Source organism: Mustela putorius, unplaced genomic scaffold (assembly GCF_011764305.1).
Source record: "Mustela putorius furo isolate JIRA1106 unplaced genomic scaffold, ASM1176430v1.1 tig00003834_pilon_pilon_pilon, whole genome shotgun sequence".
Classification (NCBI taxonomy): Eukaryota; Metazoa; Chordata; class Mammalia; order Carnivora; family Mustelidae; genus Mustela; species Mustela putorius.
Window position 1 is genome coordinate 102260418 of NW_025421987.1, and position 21648 is coordinate 102282065.

At 46.7% G+C, this 21648-nt stretch overlaps 1 protein-coding gene across 4 annotated transcripts in view; it reads left to right on the plus strand.

Moving 5' to 3' along the window:
- NMNAT3 (nicotinamide nucleotide adenylyltransferase 3) overlaps positions 1–21648 on the plus strand; it is a 125440-nt gene that overhangs the window by 30264 nt on the left and 73528 nt on the right. The gene's annotated exons all lie outside the window — the stretch shown is intronic.

Genomic DNA, 21648 nt, shown 5'->3' on the forward strand with positions numbered 1-21648 from the left:
TGCCTTTTTGGTGCACAGTTGATCAGCTCAATTGTACATTAATCCAAAACAGCGTTTCCAGGAGACAGGTAACCGGGAGACTCTCTAGATCAAAGAGCTCAGCCTTCATATATGATGGAACGTGGCCAGGGTGTACTTTGAAGGGGGGGAGGCTAAGAGGACCCTGTTTTCAAGGCATAGGTCCTCCCATCGTGCTGGGCGGCTCACCCATACAAAGAGAGCTCTGCTCAGTAATAAGCAGAAGGACCATCTGCTCATCTGGTAAGAAAAACCACCCTTCCAGGAGGCAGGAAACCCTTTAGAAACATCTTCATGCAGAATTTCTCAAAGAAAGTGTTCAAAAGATAGATTTCCCTTGGCTTTGGTGTAAACCACTGAGTTGGTGAACAGTGGCTTGGCCCAGTTCCTGTGGAAGAGACAAAAGACACACTTTCCTGGGACTTTCTACTCGCTGTGCCTTTCTTTCTTTCTTTCTTTTTTCTTTCTTTCCTTAAAATTTTATTTATTTTTTTTAAGATTATTTATTTATTTATTTGGCAGACAGAGATCACAAATAGGCAGAGAGGCAGGCAGAGAGAGAGGAGGAAGCAGGCTCCCTGCTGAGCAGAGAGCCTGATTTGGGGCTCCATCTCAGGACCCCGGGATCATGACCCGAGCTGAAGGCAGAGGCTTTAACCCACTGAGCCACCCAGGCACCCCTCTTTCTTTCTTTCAATAAGAACATGGCAGTCCCAGTAGAGAGCCTGGTATAAAAGCCACAGTTTTTGCCTCCAGCCCTGCAGTACTCGCCAGCTTCCAGGCAGCCCCCAGAAGCCCCAGCCAATCGCTGGAGACCACCTGCAGCACAGTGCTCCTGGAGCACACGGTTCCTGAGGGCCTCCGCTGTTTATCTGACACCAGACTTGACAAGGCTCTCAGATTGCATCTTTACTGCATGTCCAAATCTTCGCTTTCTTAGAACTACAAAGGGAGTGAGTACACACCTAGGGGAAAAGCTTATTCATGTAAAGGAGTCCCAGTCTGGCCATTCCTCTTGTCCCTGCAGCCAGCCTTCCCTTTCTCAGAGACGCTAACTTCCTGTTTGTAGGGCCCCCATCCAGTGGATAGACACACATATAGAGGCATTCTTATTCTATAGTATTTCTGTATATTATGACCGCAGAGATAGCTTTGTATAACCAAGATGAGAGCACTATCATCCCATCTGCAACATGCCCTTTCTTCTCACGCAACATTTACTCATTCATAACCTCTGATGTCAGTACAAGTGGAATTATGTGACTCTTTAATAGCTGTGTGGTATCATTGGAGACTTAACCATTCCCCTGTTGGTAGACATTCGGGTCTCTAATTTTTCACTGTTACAGACCAACCCTCAGAGGACAGCCTTGTAACATATGCTTGCAGGCATCTGGCCGTGTTTATTAATAATTACGCTGCATTTGTTTAAAGATGTGCTCCCCTGACACGTACAGATAGCAACGCAGCCCTGTGCGAGCTGTAAGGTTAATTTATTGGAAGTCTCCTAAATCCTTGGTTCCCCCCTTCACACTCACCTAGTCATGTTTTTGCTTTAAGAACGAGATGTGTTGGGCGCCTGGGTGGCTCAGTGGGTTAAGCCGCTGCCTTCGGCTCAGGTCATGATCTCAGGGTCCTGGGATCGAGGCCCGCATCGGGCTCTCTGCTCAGCAGGAAGCCTGCTTCCCTCTCTCTCTCTGCCTGCCTCTCTGCCTACTTGTGATCTCTGTCTGTCAAATAAATAAATAAAATCTTTTAAAAAAAAAAGAACGAGATGTGTTTTCTTCCGGTACTTAGCACCCTGCTTCAGGAAGGGACATTGCCCCTCTGAGCTGTCCCCAGGGACCCAGGAGCACGGCCACTGGTGTTCTTTACCCATACTCTGTGGACCTGACTGTCCCACATGCTGGAGACGGGGAGTTAAGTTCTGCTAAATACCATTAAAAGAACCATAGACTGTTTGGGACGGTTTTTAGCAAAATTGAAACTCTCCCCTGTGGCCCCTCTGGGGTGTGTTAATTTTCTAGGGCTACTCTCAGATCTCCCTTTCCCCTCCCTCAGAAGGATCCAGGGTATTCCATTTGGGACCCTCTCGCAGATCCAGAATGATCTCCCCATTGCGAGATCCCTAACATCACATCTGCCAGGGGCCTTTGCCAAATAAGGTCACATCTGCAGGAACCAGGGATTAGGAGTTGGTATCTCTGGGGGACGTTATTTAGCCTGTCGCAGTGAGATTTCCAGTCTGTTTTCCAACATACTTTAACTGCTGGAGCACGCTTGATGTTTCCTCTGGACTCTTTAGGAGGGTATATTTTCATGCATAAGAAAAACAGATGTAGATGTTGTTTTATTCTGTGCATTGAAAAATGGGCTAGAAGGTCAAGGTCAGACGAAACCTCTGACTGATGAGCTCCTTTAACTGGAGAATACATGACATGAACTGCATGTACAGCTGCTATGAATTAAATTACAAACGTGCCTGTCTTTTTTTTTTTTTTAAAGATTTTATTTATTTATTTTACAGAGAGAAATCACAAGTAGATGGAGAGGCAGGCAGAGAGAGAGAGAGAGAGGGAAGCAGGCTCCCTGCTGAGCAGAGAGCCCGATGCAGGGCTCGATCCCAGGACCCTGAGATCATGACCTGAGCCAAAGGCAGAGGCTTAACCCACTGAGCCACCCAGGCGCCCCACAAACGTGCCTGTCTTCCTGTTTTAACTTGGAAATATTTTGCTGCCTAATATTTTTTATGCCCTAGCTAGAAGAAGTTGAGAAGCCGTCTGTTATACCTTCCCCCTGACCCTGCAGATCAAATCATATCCAGACCATGAAATTTATCTTTTAAATCTGCCCAGAAGAGGTGCATATGTGTGTGTTCTACTATTGTTAAAGGCAGTGGAGGGTGTTAGGCAATATGAAAGGCATAGGGCCTGGAGAAACACATTCCTCTCAGGTGGTTGGTGGCATTAAAATACGCAGATGAGGTTCGTGAGCACACATTTAACTGACTGTGTGGCTGCTCTTTCAAACTCTCCAGTCTTCCCTGGAAAAGGCATATTACAGTTTTGGACTTGGCCCTGCCCTTGCATGTGAATGCTAATGTCTCATACTTCCATTTCCCAATTTCACAGCAGACCTGCATGCTCATAAATTAAACTGCATTGCTCAGCATTATCGTGTGCATTCTAGGATTTTGTCCAAAATGGCCCAAACTACTGCGTATTTCAGCAGAACTCCCTTTGGCCACCGCCTGTTAATATATTATGGAGACACTGGGACAGAGATTTGAGAGTGCAGACCAGGCAGGTAGAGCATATACGTCCCTGCACAGAGGTCTGCTTGCAAGCAGATGGGAGTGGCCCCAGGTTCAGACAAAGCGTGGGGCATCCATGGACCTTCCCAGCAGAAATGGTGATGTGTCTGCCAGTCTAGTCCAGCTGCTCATAAAAGGTCTTGAGGGGCACCTGGGTGGCTCAGTCGGTTGATCGACTGCCTTCAGCTGTGGTCATGATCTCAGGTTTCTGGGATCAAGCCCCACATCAGGCTTCCTGCTTAGCAGCGAGTCTGCTTCTCCCTCTCCCTCTGCCCTTCCCCACCCCTGCTCATTCTCTCTCCCGTTCTCAAATAATAAAATCTTTTTTAAAAAAAATCTTGGTTAGAATTTTAAAAATAACAAATCAATTGAAAGAAGTGAAATAAAGAGAGCCCTGCATATGACTAATTTTTGTTACTAAGTCAGTGAAGGGAGCTTAAAACATATTAAGATGCCCACCACTGACCTAGGTTGCCAAAGGTAAAGGAAAGATAGTGATGCTGTTTCCCAAAAGAACAGACTAAACCCTGTTAACCTTTGTAATAAAAATAACAAGTGCACATGGCTTTTTACAAATTCAACTAGTTCAGAAGGGCTTTTAATAAAAAGTTACAGCTCTACCCCTGCCTCCTTGCATACCTCCCAAAGGTAGCCCCCCCTTTTTAAAAATTATTTTTTGGGTTAAATGCACAACTCTAAACTGTATCCAGGAAAGATAGCCATTGAGTCCCATTATGAAAGATTGACTTAACTCATTTATACTCTGCACCCTTCCTTTCATTTTTGATGGTTCTATTACTTTTTTATTCTTTTGTTGGTTACCTTTTTACTTTTACTCTAAAAAATATTCTTTCAGGGTCCCTGGGTGGCTCAGTCAGTTAAGTATCCCACTCTTGGTTTTGGCTCAGGTCATGACCTTAGGGTCCTGAGATTCAGCCCAAGTCGGCTCTGTACTCAGCAGGGATTCTCCTTAGTCTCTCTCCCTCCCCCACTCTGCCCATCCCCCTTTTTGGGTGTGCATGCTCTCAAGTAAATAAAATCTTTGGGAAAAAAAAAATGTGTGTGTGCGCGCGCGCGCTTTCTACCTCTTGAGTCACACAGATGCTAAATTGCTTATCCAATATCCATTCCTTCTTTCTTTACAAACAAATCTAGCTTTGTTGAGAACATCAGTGCACCAGCTAAAAAACTATGCTTTTCAGTTTAGGATTTCATCAGTTTTATCCTTTGGATAGGGATGGTTATGTCACTGGGTTCTGGCCAGTAAGATATAAGCAGAAGTTGCTGGATCATGCCTTAGGAGAGTTTTTTATGAAGGGGCTGACTTAGCAGGTAGGCATCTTTTGCTCTTCTCTCTTCTTTCTTGGACACAGGTCTGATGGCTGGAGCTGCAGCAGCCATCAGGTGATCATGAGACAATCTTGAGGATAGATGGAAGGCTTGTTCAAAAAATGATAGAGAAATCTAAAAAAAAGGATTCTGGGATGTTGATGACATCAGAGCTGCTGTACTATCCCTGACCTGCCTACCTTCCCAGCTTTTCAAGGAGAGAAGTTTATGCCCTGGCTTGATTAAAATGCTATTTCCCCCTTATCTGATGCTCAGAACCAATTCTCTGTTTCTTCTTGGTAAAGTAATCAGTGCCTAGACTCCCCATGTGACAAGAGGAAAACATTGGTGCCTATTCCTCTTCGTTCCCTCTTTCGTTCCCCACCACTTCTCATTGGTAGCTAGCTGTATTCTTACATTGCCAGGGGTTTAACATTACCTTTCTATTCTGTAGTCACAGTTAAGCCTTCTGTGCCTTTTCACGGATTTGACTTTAAAAGTTGAACATCATTAAGTAGGATTTAAATCATTATGGCCACATAAATGCTCACTCCAGGGTTAAGTAGCCCTGGATGAATCACAGGGCTCCTAATATGAGGGTCAAATGTATTTTCTCATATTTCATAAAGAGCTTAAAATTATGTCATTTTAATTTACATTATTTTTGGACCATGTTATGTCACTTTTTGTTTTACTTCGATTTTTCTTTCTTTTTTTTTTTAAACTATAGTTTAGAGAAATGCTTTCACCATAACCCCATTTGACCCAGCCTCTCCAGCCTCTTCTCTCTTTCTTTTTTCTTAGAACCCCACACTTTGCTGTGCTGCTCAGTCCTCTCCAGCTTGTACAGCTCATCCTAGCTTCACCATCCTCCTAGGTTGGATCCCTATCTTGTACTTTGTTGGGTTTCCTTTCTTGTTTTGCTGGAACATACCCTCAAAGAACTACTTTAAAGAATACCTGGGAGGTAAACTTTTGAGTCTATTCATCTATAAAAATGTATTGTTCTAACTCCATACTTAATTATCTAGCCAAATAGAGAATTCCAGATTGAAAGTCCTCTTGTCGTAGAAGGATGCAGGCATTGGTAATTGTTTGTTGCATCTAATGTTGCAAAGGAGGGGTTAAATGCCAGTCATACTCTCAGCTTTTTGTCTATGCACTTTGTTTTGTTTATTCCCTAGAAATCTTCAGTGTCTTTTTTTTTTTTTTTTAATTCTTAGAGTTCTGATATTTCAAATCAAGTGTAGTCTCAGTTCAGTTAATTTTGGTTACAAGTCACAGGACACAAGCTCAAACTAGCTTAATGTCAAAAAGGGAATTTATTGGTTCATGTAATTGAAGTGCCCTAGGAACTATAAACTTAAGGAACAGTTCAATTAGGGCTCTTGCTCTTTACTCTGTGATTCTTCTGGTTTAGGCAACGAGGTAGGTCTCAAAACAATCCTGAAAGAACAGGAAACAAGAAATCAAGACAGATTGATGAACAATGAAATGCAACCAAAGCCCGGTTGAGGCTTATCAAAGGCGACCTTTTATTTTAAACTTGTAGCTATGGTAAAGTACATACAACAAAGAATTTACCATCTTAACAACTTTTAAGTATATAGTTCAGTAATGTTAAGTATATTCAGACTGTTGTGCAACCATCTCCAAAACTCTTTCATGGCCGCAGAACTGAAATTCTACCCACTACATAACACTCTATTCCCTCTTCCCTCCAGCCCCTGGCAACCACCATTTTACTGTCTCTATGAATTTGTCTGTTCTAGGTGATAGTTATCTTTTTGTGGCTGACTTATTTCATGGAACATAATGTCCTAATGTGTGTCAGATATTTTTCCTTTTGAAGACTGAATTATATTCCATTGTATATGTAATTATATATGTATATACACATATAATATAAAATGTTATATAATATATATAGACATTATGTTTATCCATTCATCTGTCTGTGGACACATGGTTTGCTTACACCTTTTGGCTTCTGTGAATAATACTGCTATGAACATGGATGTACAAGCATCTGTTCATGTGGCTGCTTTCAGTTCTCTTGGGTGTATACCCAAAAGTGGAATTGCTGGATCATAGGGTAGTTCTATTTTTAATCTTTAGAGGAAACTCCATACTATTTTCCACAGTGGCTGTACCAGTTTGCATTCCCGCCAGCAGTGCACAAAAGTTCCAATTTCTCCACATCCTTGCCAACACTTCTTTTTTTTTTTCCCCCTCTTTCTTTTTTGGATAATAGTTATCATAATTTATCTGAGGTGGTATCCCATGGTAGTTTTGATATGCGTATCTCTAGTGATTAGTGATGTTGAGCATCTTTTCTGTGTTGATTGGTCGTTTGTTTATCTTCTTTTTTTTTTTTTTAAGATTTTATTTATTTATTTGACAGACAGAGATCACAAGCAGGCAGAGCAGCAGACAGAGAGGTGGGGGGGAAGCAGGCTCCCCGCTGAGCACAGAGCCCGATGCAGGACTCGATCCCAGGACCCTGAGATCATGACCTGAGCCGAAGGCAGCGGCTTAACCCACTGAGCCACCCAGGTGCCTCCGTTTGTCTATCTTCTTTGGAGAAATGTCTATCCAAGTCCTTTGTGTGTTTTAAATTGGGTTGTATTTTATCATTATGAGGAGGAGACCTTCTATGGTTGGCCTAATGTATGCTGAGGGCTGAGGGAACAATGTTTAATAGGTAGAAATGGGTAGAGAGAGCATTCTAGGCAGAGAGACCATCAGGAATAAAACGAGATGGCATTGTGGGTGTGTTCAGGTTTCCTCGGTCACCAGGCTGTGTTGGACGACAGGCACCTTAGGTAAGCAGCCAACACTGAAGCTGGAAAAGCGCAGGTGTCCCTACCTGTGGAGAGAAGGGTGGGAGCTCCACCAAAGGCAGTACGCCCCAAGGAGCCATTGGCAGTATAAAAGTACCACGGGATACAGAGCTGTCCTCAGAAAGGTCCCTGTAGTCAGTCTCTGGGAGGACAATGAGTGCAGTTGAGAGGGGTCTGCAAAGAGGCCCTGGAGGCAGCTTCCTTGTGGTTCTGAGGTTCTGAGGTCACAGTATCTACCAAAAATCACATTTGTTCATGTCCTGGAAGATTCCCAGTACAGCTCCACGTTGGTGTTCAGCATACTGTCCCTCCCGAGGCCTCAGAAAGCAGGATGTCTTCTGACCCAGATGCGGTCTCGGGTCAGCTGCTGCCCAGGGAGAGAGCTGCCTTGACTGCAGGGCCATGTGATGTGGAAGTAGCCGTCTTTACGCACTGGGCTCTCACGGTATGCACACACTGTGAGGTGGAGGCAAGAACCGAAGTCGCCTGAGATGTCTCCGTTTGGACATGGGAGGACACAGGCAGCTGAAAAAATAGCCTGCAGGAGTAGTGGCAATGAAGGTATCTTAGCAGCTCACGTAATAAAGTCTAGGGAGAAGCTGTACTAGATTACTGCAGCAGCTTAATGAGACCAAGTCTCTGGGTTGCCCGTCACTGCTGCATTTCCCTAGGCCTTCCCTTTGCAGTCACAGGAGGGCAGTGGCAGCTGGGAGCGTGACCACCCTGTACTGCAGCGTCCCTGGGAAGGCTGGGATGAAAGACAGACTGTCCTTGCATTTTCAGAATCTTTCCCGTGGGCCTTTGGGCGCTTCCTCCTGCATCTCATTGGTCAGGACTGGGTCACGTGCTCCTGCCTGACCAATCACGGGTGAAGGAGGTGGCCCGCCATGGTGGCTGTGGTGCTGTGGCTTCTGTCTGGATTTGTGCCCCTTGACCCTGAAGCTGAACAAAATCAGGTTTTGTTGTAGTGTTGAAGATTTATTTTGGAGAGGGTGCGCGTGAGTGGGAATGGCAGAAGGAAAGGGAAGGAGAGAACCAGACTCTCCGCTGAGTGCGGAGCCCCGCAATTGAGAGTCCAAGGCTTGGGGTTACTGAACCACCCAGGTGCCCCCCAAATCAGGTTTCTTAGCAAGGAGAAAAGGGGGTTGCGGTGCTGCAGGAAGGGCCAGCAGATTCTCTGCCACATCACACTCCCCGTGGAACATCTGCTCATGGAAGACAGTGACCTTAAATCATTTCATTTTGGCTATATTTTGTTTTTCACTTAAATTATTATTTTATTGATTTAGTGAGGCCCGCACATAAGAGAATTCACATGAGCTAGAGGCCTGGGGGATGAAGCCTCACTGTCTTAATTTTAGAGTTGATACCTACAGACATCTGCATCTGGCTTCACCTCCACCTCTGGGCACATAGTGCTCTTTAGTTCTTCTGACCTCCTTGGAGAGGAGAGCTAGAAGCTCTGCCCATTGACCTTGAGGCCCAGGGACCTGCTTGTTCCCCAGGCCAGGACCCTCCTTGCCTGCACTTTTGGGCAGCCTCTGCACCAGCCCCATGTTGTGGTATGCGCACTCATGGATCACTATGGATCTCAAGAGTCTAGAAAAAGAAACATCAGCCAAAGTGTGTACCAGATAAATACGTTACTTTTTCAGAAATCATAGAAGCAGATTAACCTCTTTGCTGGTTTTTAAATTTATACATAATAAAGTAAATCAACAAGTCCTTTTTGGGAGGGAGCCTGCTGCAGGTCCACTGGAGTGTTGTGTGTGACCTGGTGGGCTGCTTCAACTGCTCCCGCCCAGGCCTGAGTTGGCCTGAAATCCCTGGTTCTGTACAGTGCAGTCGTGGATGTGCTCAGGCAAATAGTGGCTTCATTTGACCTATTCTTGCGGGAACAGGTAGAGTCTATTGCGGATATTGGTGTCTTTACATAATGAATCCCATTCCCTAACTCTGTGATGGAAGTTTCCCCCTCCTCTGAATGCAGTGTAGGAGATGAAGTCCTAATGTGTCTCTTCAGGTCATCTTCATGGCCTCCATGGATGAGCTTGGGTTATCCTCATTTTCTGGGAGACTGAAGGGCTTGTGAAGGCTGCAGAGCTTATAAATGCCAACCGTTTTCCGTTCCAGAGGTCCCTCAGTTGCAGGCACAGGCAGCCTCAGTTCAAGGCCAGAGGAAGTATGCCCTTCATGGTCTGAGCACACATACTCTTGTGTGCAGGAGAAATGCTTGGGCTTCAGTGGGGGGACGTGGGCAGAGAATGATCTGCCAGTCCTGCTAGTGGATTCTGAAGCAGCAACCAAGAGAAGAAACAAAAGAAGGTTTGTTTGTTTCGGAATCACAGGGACTGCAGGTGTTTCTATGAACTGCCCACTCTTTGGTACTGATTTCCAGCCAGCCCAAAAGCACTTATGCATAACATTAAATATACATGGGATGAAGTTGGTTAAAATTTTTAATTAATCACATGCCCAAACCCAGGTCTGTTCTGATTTCATAGATCACTGCCCAGATTTGCAGTTACCCGCTCAGGACTATAGCAGTCTGCTTATAGCCCAATAAAGAAGGGAAGATGAGCTGCTTGGCTTATAATTTCTGGAGGAAGTTCTGTTATGTGAAATGGGAAAGGATTGCTCTGGACCTGGTTGTGTTGTGCCCGGTGAAATTCCCAAGTGAACACCTATCTTTGAGCAGCAAGACTCCTACCTTTGTCCTCTGCTGTGGCTCACTGGGCCTCCACTGGTCTCTTCTGCCTTCATGGAGAGCCTGGCCAGCTTCCTACCTTTCTAGGCATTTTGGGATCTTCCTGTCAGCTCCTACTGCCCTGACGAACTTGATAGTGGCAAGCTTATTTTAAGGGGCAGCTTATTTTCTCTTTTAGTGAATGAACAAGCAAGCTAAACAAAGTTGTCTTGTTAGAATTTTTGTATTTGATTTCAGGGCTGGTCTTAAAATTGCACCGAAGGGGACTTAAGACAGGTTGGAAAGCGGTTAGATGGAGCAGCCCGGGGGAGGGGTTTGGGAGGAAGGGAGGAGGCTGACGAAACAGGCATGGCCAGACCGTAAGGCACACAGATGCCACACTGAGGAGTGTCATTACCCACAATGTGATTGGGTGATGGGGGAAGCAGGAAACCATATGTGCATGCCAAAAGATCCCTTGAGCAGCTAGCAGAGATGGGCCTAGGGGGTGACACTGGGGACAGGTAAGGGCTTACTCAGGTCCAACTGAGAAATAATGAGCCCCAATCCAAGGCAGGGACTGCGGAGTTTGAGAGACGGATTACAAAGATACTGCAGAGGTGGAACTGACAGGCTGCCGAGGCAAGGGAGAGAGAAGAGCCCAGATGGCTGCCAGTTTTGTTCTCTGAGCACTAGAAGGGCTATGGTGTGATCCCCTGCCACAGTTATGGACAACTCTGTGTTTTTCTGCCATACAGGGAATCTCTCTGGTCTGTAGAGGGTGTGGGACTGCTTTTCCCAACACTCACTGTGGTTCATTGCCTGCTGCTGGGCTGGAGCAGGGCCCTAGACATATACCCTGTATTGGGTAGGGGCAGAGGCAGGGAATGGAGAGAGGAATCAGGTGATGGCTCTAAGGTGCCAGCGAGGATTCTGGGTGCAGCCCAGCCAAGGCAGCAGACACAATATGGGGTAAGAGCAAAATTCAAGTCCAGAAGGGAGCTGATGCCCCAGATAGGGGGACAGAAATTTGCATCAGGTAAAACGAACAGGAAAAGCCAGCAAGTGTTGGATATTGGAGGCAAGAATGGAGGTGCTTTGGCCTAGACCATGCCAGGGAGTGACCAGTGCTCTCTGGCTCTCATTTGGATCTGCTTTTCACTTCTACCTTGTCCCCAGGGAATAAAGTGAATATTCCTTATTTGCATTCCACTCTGCATTAGACCCCATGGGATCCCTGCCCTCAGGGATTTATAATCTGTTAGGCAAGAAAAGAGGAGAGACTCAATAATACAGAGTATCACCTTTAAGAGGTCAGAGGATGGAACAGTGACTTCTAGGGGCTGCTGGGGAAGCTGTGTGGGAGAGCTGGCATGAAAGAGACCACCTAGCTCTAGGAAGTGGCATAAACAGAAGCCCAAGGAGTGGGAACACTCATAAGACCCAGCAGAGAACAGCAGGTGGTCTGAGCTTGGGAAGGACAGGGAGCACATGTAGGGAATAGGTCGGAAAACAATTAGAGGTGGAGTGGTACTAAAATCTCCAAAGGTCTCATGTCACATGAAGGACATGGCTGAGCAGCCAAATGCCAATGGAAAACAAATTGCTGAAGATTCATCACTGGCTTGGCATGAAGCCCCAGGTTTTTAACAGTGTCTGATGCATGGCAGACCCTCAGTATTTTGTCAAAAGTAGTTTGTCAAAGTAGTTTCAGTGACTTAACCCAAACTTAAGGACTATTAATCCGTTTAGCATATTGAGAAAAGATTGGATTGGGGGGGGGGGGAAGGATTCCAGAGTTTCTCTCACCACATGTGGAAGCAATCAGTGGGGGTGGCTAAGGGTCTGTCCAGCCCACATCAACAGCTCCTCTCTAGGAACAACACTGTACATTGGCGTGAGTCCCACTGACCATGTCTGTACCATGGGACTCCGACCAGGCTGAGACCGTGGCCCTGCCCTGTCCCTTGTCCACCCTGAGACCTCATGTTCAGCTCATCCTTTACTCTGTGTGATGGCCTGGTAGCCTTCCCATGATTCCATGCCCATTTACTGCTTTGCCTTTGGTGGCCATGGAGGGGAACTAGAATGACCAGAGCTTGTTTCTCTCATCTGCGATTTTTAAAAATCCTAACTTATTCAAGAAGATAATGAAATCCAATAGCAAGGTGGGTCTCAGTAGTGATGGGAAGTGAAGACCTCACGGAATATTGGCCATACTTGGAGGTTCATTGTATTGGAGGACATGATGAAGGATGAAGAGATGTCCTAGCTAACTGGCATGTTTTGATTGAAAGTGACTAGAAAAAGCGTGGAACTTTTTGCAGACAAGGGGTTTGGGCAGCCTGAAGAAGGAGTGGGAAATGATTTCTGTTTTGAAGGCAAGGAAAGGAGCTGGTGTTTCTGGAGAACCTCCTGTGGGCCAGGCACTGTTTTGAGTACTCTGCATGGGTCAATTCTGATGAACCTTTAGAACAATCTGAGGAGGTGTCATTATCTCCATTTTCCAGATAGGTCATTGAGGCTTGAGTAGTTGGTTGATGGTAGTAGGCACAAGGCTATTCCCAAATATTTCTGTGTCCTGAAGGTGGAGAGCTAGAGTCAATTATATTTTCTAACTTGGTGAAGTTGGGCAGGGTTGTTGGAAGTGACATGTGCCAGTGTGAGCCAACCATACGGTACAGTTGCTGGCAGCAGTACTTCTGGAGCCCATTTTGTTTCCTTCTGCTACAGACACCATATTCCAGGTAGTGACTGCTCATCGGCTGGAGTCCTGGATTGAGGGGAAAAGATGGTACAGAACAGAGCCTCAACTAGCATGGAATGCACGTGTAATAGGAACATAAAACAGACCTTTATTGTTTAAAGCTCCTGAGATTTGGGAATTGTTAGTGTATCTCATCTGGACTCTCCTGACTGATAAACTCAAGGTCACTCAGTTCCCAAGTGTTGCTACTCGGCTTTGAATCCATGTTTATGTGGCTGGTGATCAAGCCAGTGCCAGGTGGTCATCCCTGGAGCTGTAGGGGCCCACAAGCAAGGTCAGGGCTCGAGCTATAGATTTGCTATCATCCGTACAGCATGGTAGGGAGTAGAGAGAAAGGCAGAGGGATCTGGTCTGTGGGCTTTAGTGTGAAGCTTCCTACCCTTGTGTTCTCTCATTCCTGAGGGTTTGTGGCCAGCGGCACACGTCCTGCTGCTAAGTAGGCCATCTCTACTGCCTGCCGGGGCTGGTGGTTTGGAGACTTTGGCTTGAGTTTGTTGACAGCTGCACACTCATAACACTGCTAAAAACTTCATAAACTCCGAAGCCTGGAAATAGCCCAAGTGATTTGAGGTTTTGCTCACTTGTAAATGTTTGAGTATTGTGTCCACAAATTGCAATTTGAGTAACTCAATTTTGAGGCACAGCTGTTATTTGGAAAAGACCCATCTAGGAACGCAGACTCCTTGCAAAATGATTGTGCTTCATTTTTGTCAAGTATCAGAAAACCATTAAACTGCCAAGCCATATGGCAAATGCCCACTCAAAGCAGAGTGCAACAGCACACCATAATGAATCTGTTTTGGGGGGAAGGAGATAGGACAGAGTCTGGTTTTTGTGATCTCCAGAAAAGCAGATTCACTGCTACACATTTCAGCCTTCTAGAGTCCTGAGTAAGGATTTTTCCCTCCCATGAAAAATTCATATAAAAAATTAAGTTATGATAGATTTTTTTTCCTTAGGTATATTTTCCCTTTCAAACAATATCCATTTGAGTTTCTGCATATAAAACAGGTTTAACTGGGGCAGTAGACAGTTCTCAAAGTTTACACACTTTTTCATTCCTTTATACACTAGTTCAGTAAACATTCATTAAAGATCAGTATATCAGTTAGAACTGGGTTTCACCACATATAATGGAAAAATAGAAAATAATGGTGACTTACAAGATTATTTCTCCCCCAGGAAAAAGAAGGCTGAAGGTAGGCAGTCTGGGCCTGGTATGGCCACTCCAGAGTCATTAAGGTCCTGGCTTTCTCTTGGCTTATTCTCTGTCAGACTGGGAGTCTGCCATATTCCAGCCATCACATTGTAGTCAGCAGGAGTGCAGAGGAGAAGGGCAGGATTTTCCCATTTCACGAAGGTTCTGGAAGTATCACGCAGCACTTCTGTTCATAGATCTTTGGCCAGACCTTCGGCACGTGGACCGCTTTCCCCTGCCACCGAGACTGGGGAATATAGTTACCTGCCAGCAAAAGACAGAGACTCTGTTACTAAAGAGAAAGGCAGAGTGGGTAGTGGGAAGTTCCCAGCAAACTCTGTCCCACCTGGGAGCCTAGTGGTTTGTTCTTCCTGCCGGACTATAATCTTCTGGAGCACAGGGGCCAGGTTTTATTTAGCCATATACCTCTGAGGCACTAGCACAGTTGCTGGTAGGTTGTGATTTTAATTATCTGCTACTTGGCACTGCTCACAGGAGATGCCAAGCACTTCTCATAGTCTCCCCGGTCTCTTCTACCTTCTTTGTTCCAAGGTGGCAAGTCAGCTGTGATCTGGAGCATATTCAGCATCAGATGTTATTTCTACCAGCATGACATTACACTACCTGTTTCTCACAATCAAGTCTTAGCTTCAGGGACAAGTGACGCTCAGTGCTGAGTTGTTAGGGTTGAAGCTGGGTAGAAGACTAGAGCAGTGGTGTGTGGGGACGGCCTTCCTCAGGAGCTCTCTTCTGTGGGCACATCTCCTGGGCCAGACCAGTCAGGAAGAGATGCCTAACAGGCAGGTGGATGCTAAGGCAGCCCTAAGGCTGTCAGGTTTTGATCGTGGGTGACTGCAAAAACAGAGAAAAAGCAGGTGGAGGTGGGGATGGTGAGCTCTGCTTTAAACATAATTGAAAGGAGGGGCGCCTGGGTGGCTCAGTGGTTAAGCCTCTGTCTTCAGCTCAGGTTATGATCTCAGGGTCCTGGGATCGAGTCCAGCATCAGGCTCTCTGCTAAGCAGGGAGCCTGCTTCTTCCTCTCTCTCTACCTGCCTCTCTGCCTACTTATGCTCTCTCTCTGTCAAATAAATAAACTCTTAAAAAATAAGTAAATAAAAACATAATGAAAGGAAAGCAGAGCTAATATTTTTGGAGAACCCCCTATGGGCCAAGCATTGTGGTTGGTGGGTCAGCTCTGGTAAGCTCCATGACAGCCCTACGTGGTATGTGATTTATCTCCATCTTCCCTGGGGCTCACTGAGGCTCAGACAAGTTGATGAGGTTTTTTTTTTTTTTTTTTTTTTTTTTTTAAGATTTTATTTATTTGACAGATCACAAGTAGGCAGAGAGAGAGAGAGAGAGAGAGAGAGAGAGGAGGAAGCAGGCTCCCCCCACTGAGCAGAGAACCCGATGTGGGGTTTGATCCCAGGACCTTGGGATCATGACCTGAGCTGAAGGCAGAGGCACCACCCAGGTGCCCCAGTTGATGAGGTTCTTGACCAGAATGCAGGCACAGACCCTTTCCTTCCAGGCAGGTTTCAAGAATCAGCCTGATGTGTGTAAAGTTGGAACACAATGCATCGCCTTTCACTCGGCAAGCCTGTAGCTGTGACTCCCTTCCACTTTCCTGCACCAGTCGAAATGCATCCCAGCTCCTGAGCGTGGGCCTGCAAGAGACCTCATTCCATTCCTTGTGCCTTCTTCACATCTTTTGAAAGTTTTCCCAACCGAAGAGCCAGGCTGCCTGCTTTCCTGGGAGTCTTGTAATTAGGACGAGTGCTTAATTGGCATGTTTGTGTCCGTGGAGAGGTGGCTGACGGAGGAGCCTCACACTGACAATGAAGGCTCGCTCAGCTTTTTTTTTTTTTTTTTTTTTTTTTTTTTTTTTTTTTTTTTTAAAGATTTTATTTATTTATTTGACAGAGAGAAATCACAAGTAGATGGAGAGGCAGGCAGAGAGAGAGAGAGAAGCAGGCTCCCTGCTGAGCAGAGAGCCCGATGCGGGACTCGACCCCAGGACCCTGAGATCATGACCTGAGCCGAAGGCAGCGGCCTAACCCACTGAGCCACCCAGGCGCCCCCCGCTCAGCTTTTGTTCCTAGCAGCACTGTGTGCCCATAGCAACAGCAGGTGAATCCGGCAAAGTTGAAAAGAAAAAGTGCCCAGAGTTCGCGTGAAGGTTGATTGCCCTGGAGAAGTTGACATACTTGTGCAGATGGAAATGATTTCCCTGGGTCCTGAAAAATGTGCTCGTCAACCCCAGAAATACAAACTGCATCTCTTGTTTTCTTTAAGATGAGGAGTCCGGTCAAGAGGTCTGTGTAATGAAAGATGTTTGTAGAATCCATTTCCATTCTGCCTGAAGCCATCCGCTTTATGTCTATAATAAACAGGGATGTTTTCAGCCCCTTTCTGAAGGGCCAGGTCCTGTTAGAGGCGCTCACCGCAGGGAAAGGTAAATTGACTGCCTTCCGAGCGATGAGCATTAGCACATTACATCTGCGGTGATGGCACTTAACCTTCCTGGCTCGCCTTTCCTTCCTGTGTCTCTGCGACGGCCTGTGACAAATGGGCCGAAGGGTGCACACTTAGTTAGAATTTGGTGCATGCGGGCCATTGGCTGGCATCACATTACCTGGTGATTAAAGTGAAATGTAGGCAGTAGGAAAGGCTGTCCTCAGGTGAGCTGGGAAAGCACCTGCCCTTCCCCAGGCAGCAGGATCTGGGCAGGAGCTGCCTTGGGCCTTGGATGCACTCTCCTGGGAGCACTTGAGAGCTGTTCCTGAAACAGAAGTAGGAGTAAGTCCCATCCCCATTCAAAATCCTTCTGAGGCTCCTCATTCCCTATGGAATGAAATCAAGTCTCTGGAGACCCCCTAAGGGCTGTGGGATCTTTATACCCTCTGCAGCCTGGATCCTGAGTCACCCACACACAGCCACATCAGTGAGCTTTTAGTCCATCACCCCACCCTGGGTGATTTCTGGGCCTCTGCCGCTCTGGTCCAACACACCCGTCAGGACACTCGTCACTGGTTCAGTTCCTTCACCTTCCCTGCCCCTCATGTCTTGAGGTCACTGTAGAGAGCCTGCGCCCACATCGGGGAGTGTATTTGTTTCCTATGGCTACTGTAACAGATTGCCCTGAATGACCAGTTGAAAACAACAGTTTTATTTTCTTACCATTCTACAAGTCAGAAGCCTGAAACCAAGGGGTCCACAGGGTTGCATTCTTTCTGAAGGTTCTAGGGGAGGATCTGTTTCCTTTTGCCAGTTCCAGCTCCTAGAGGCCACTTGCACCGCTTGGTTCCTCACCCCGTCATCTGTCAAAGTCGGCAGCATAGCCTCTTACCTCCTGATGGTCACTTGGACCCTTGCATCTTTTGGTGTCTGAGCCTCCTTTCCTCCTCCTCACTAGGACCCTCATGATAAAACTGGGCCCATCTGCATAATCCAGTCTAACCTCCCTATATGTGGTCCTGAATTTAACCACATCTGCACAGCCTGTGCCTGTCAGGGCAGCGACTGCTAGCCTCCAGCTCTCCAGAGCAGAGGGATGCCCTTGGTGTCAGTGGGCGGGAAGTTGGCGTATCCAGGCCGATGGGATCCTGCCATGGACCATGGTGCACCAGGGCAGGAATGTCTTCTTGGATTTCAGTCTGAAGTGGAGTGGGGTCTTGGGGTCCGAAGTGCCTCTTGGAAGCCAGAAAGGTCAGTTTATATCTGCGGCAGGCCCAGTCCAGGACTGTTTGGGACAGAACCAAAGAAGTGAGGTAGCCGCTTGCAAAGGACGATGCTCAGTTGGAGACCATCCCTCATTCTCTCATTCATTCTCCACATTTCCTGAACAACTGTGTGCTAGGCACAGTGCAGGAGGTGAGGGGACCCATGTGAATGAGAAGCCACCCCGTAGGAGTTCACCTTCTGCTTGGGGGAGAGCATGATGGGGACGAAGCAATGGCAGCTCTGTGGTGGCTGGAAGTAGAAAGTGATAAAGCGGGTCCTGGGTATGTATAGCCTAGTGAGGGGCTGGGGGGTTGGGTAAACACTCCAAGGAGAACAGCTTGAAGGCAGGGATGAGGAGGAGGGTGTTTGAGGTAGCCGGAACTGCGTCTGCAGAAGTGGGGAGAAGGGACACAGTGTGCTGTCTTCGAAGAGTGGGGTGACATGCTGTTGGGGTGGCTGTGAAGCCAGATGAGGTCTATATCTGGAGAGGAGTCTGTGGCCCCAGGTGGAAGCTGTTCGCCTTGTCTCTTCGTTTTAATGAGAAATTCCAAGAAGATCACGCATGCCTCCTTCTCAGCTTAAGTTCTTCAGCAGCAGTTACTGCTCACTCTGCTTATTGATGAGGGTGCCTGGGTGACTCAGTTGGTTAGGCGTCTGCCTTCAGCTCAGGTCTGTGATCTCAGGGTCCTGGGAGGGAGCCCCGCATCGGGCTCCCTGCTCAGCGGGGGAGCCTGCCTCTCCTTCCACCCCTCCCCCCACTTGTGCTTGCTCTCTCTCAAAAATAATTTTTTTAAAAAAATGCTTCTTGATGAGAACCATCGATCGCCAACGTCGTCCTGCCCTTGCTTCATCTCACTAGATACTACTCGGTGGCAGGGCAGGTGACTCACTTTATGGCCTACATGTGCCCTCATGTCTGAGGAGACCTGCACGCAAATCAGAACCTGGTTTATTCTCCTAGTGGCCCCTGGAGTGAGTCCTTTCTAAGGCTGTCATTGTGTTTCATTGGATTTGGGCATGGGAGCAGGTTTAGTTGACGCAGGTTAGAGTACACAAGTGAGGCAGGAGCACCAACCTTGTTCCTGAGCCTGGGAACCCACACTCAGTGCCTCTTCCCACCCCAGCCGTGGCCCCAACAGGCGCAGTCACTCTGGAGCATTGTGGCTCGGTGCACTGCTGGCAAGGAAAGAAAAGACAGACACATTAAATATCATTGATACTTCTCCCCAACATCACACTCCATTGCTGTTGATGCCGCCATTCAAACAAATGATCTAATTTATAGTTTCTGGGAACTTTTGAAAAAAAACAATCAAAACCCCAGGTTACCTGAGATGCTGCCGTTATGTGTTTTAGAAGCTCTAAAAAATTATATTTTGACAAAACGAAATAGAATTTTGAAAGGCTTCATAATAGTTTGTATATCAGCCAGCCTCTCCAGATACAGTCATCACAAGGCTGCTTTTGTGAATAGCTAAGCACACTCTGCAAATAATATCTCATTAAACCACCCACCTTCCCCAGGAAGAAGCTAGCAGCAGTAGCTTGCAGACTGCTTTCTTCTGCCGCAGTTGGGGGTGTTACTGCTGCCTTCAAGGAAGATTGAAGAAACTGTAGCCAGCTTAGGTTGGAAGTTCTTTTTACCTACATGCTGTACCTCAGAATACATCCAGAATAACGTCTCTACATTAGGAAGTGCATTAGGCCTTCCCCCTGCCAGGACCCAGTTTCCCTCTACAGCTAGCCACCACCCTTTGCAATCTTCACTGAGCCCTCCTCGGGGCCAGGTGCTGTGCTTGAAGGTGGGAGCCAGAGATGAAGGAAACACCATTCCTGTTCTTAGTGGGCTTATTGTCTGGTGGGTGGGAAAGGCACAAGAGCAGGTTTTTACAAAAGAATGGGGTCTATGGTTTATGGAAGGTAAGTCATAAATTCCCCGACCCCAGCTAGCTGTCAGAAGAGCCAGCTCAGCAGCCAGCTCCATAGCCATTGTATCCCCAAGTCTATGGCAGATGCCGTGCATTAGCTAATCCTATTTCCAATTTTCTTTTCTTTGCTGATTCCCACTGGAGAGGCTGTATTTTTGATTAAGAGCTATAACCTGAGTAGCTCTTTGCTCTTTCTTTCCTTGATCACATTCAAGATGGCTGTAGCCACAGCAGCGATCTTGTGACCATGAGGGAAAAACTGAGAGAACTGCAGGTCCTTGTTGAGCCAGTGACCTAATGGCGGCTGCCTACTTAGACTTCTTGTCATGCAAGAAACAAATAACCTCTGTGTGTTTAAGCCCTTAAAGTTTTAGGCTTCTGGGACTTGTAGCCAAATGCATCCCTAACTGATACAGGCACCTAGTAGGCAGTCAAGAAATAGTGATTGAAGTCACAAATGATCACCTGAGTTGAATCTTAACAGATTGGGGTGTGCTGGGGGGTATTCCAGTTGGAAGAAACTGAAATAACATGTACAAAAGCTTGAAGCAGGAAGCCATGAGGAGCTCACAGAGAAACCACTGACAAGTATTCCCCTGTTGCTGAAGTTTGAGGCAGGCAGTGGTTGGACATAAGTCCCTGCCTTTGCAGCATTTGACTAGAAGTCCCAGCATCCTAACTTCAGTGACTTCAACAGATAGAGGGTGTCTTTTCTTGCATGACAAAAAGTCTGAAAGTAGGCAGCTGCATTGGATCTGGAGAAGCAGACAACGAAGGCCAGATTACAATAGTTTCCTTAGGTACAAAGAGAGTTCCAGGTTCCAGTGACTGAGAACTCTCCATGTTACCCCTGCCATTGCAGAATTATAGTCAGAACCACCACACATTTTTCCTGTAGGTCACTGTATTAGTTACCCTTGGTGCTTTACAAATTAACCCAAAATTTAGCAGGTTAAAATAATACACATTTATTATCTCATAGTTTCTATGAGTTGGGACTATTTCTATACATTACTTAAGTGGGTCTTCTGGTTTAGAGTCTCTCACAAGGCTGCAGTCAAGATGTTCACAGGCCTTCGGTGTCATCTAAAGACTTGATTGGGGAATGGCCCACTTCCACGTTCACTAATGTGCTATGGGCAGGATTTCATTCCTCACAGGCTGTTGGCACCAGAGGTCCCCTTTCAGTTCTTTGCCCCAAGGGTCTCCCCATGAGGCATCTCACAGCAGGACAGCCGGCTTCATCAAAGTGAGCAAACAAGAAAGCAAAAGGGAAGCCAGAGACTTTTTGTAACCTCTGTGGAGCGAAATCCCACTCTTTTGCTGTCTTCTGTTTAGTAGAAGCAAGTTAGTAGGCCCAGCCCACACTCAAGGGGAGGGACTGCAGGTGAGTACTAGGGGGTGAGGCTCACTGGGAGCCACCTCCTCTCTCCTCTTCATCATGGACAGCAGCTGAAGCACCCATTTCATTATTGGCATGATCATTGCCACAGCCACAGTAATTTATTAAATGCTTACTTTTAATAAAAAGTAAGACTTCTCATACATAGCTCATTTATCCTCACAACAACCCTGTAAGAGGATATCATATTATCCCCATTTTGCATATGAGGAAACTGCAGCTGAGAGAGGAACTGTGATTTGTCCCCCATCATATAGCCTAATTCCAGTAGAGCTCACCGCTCCAGGAGGGAGCATCTCAGAGGCAGGAGAGCCATGTATGCCAGCATGTCCTAGAGCCCAGGCTGTTTATTCCTTTCCTTTAACCTAACCGTGGCCCTGAAATCCCCAGGTGGTGGAGACTGGAAGGTGGACGGTACCCTCAAAATGCTTCTGCCCTAGA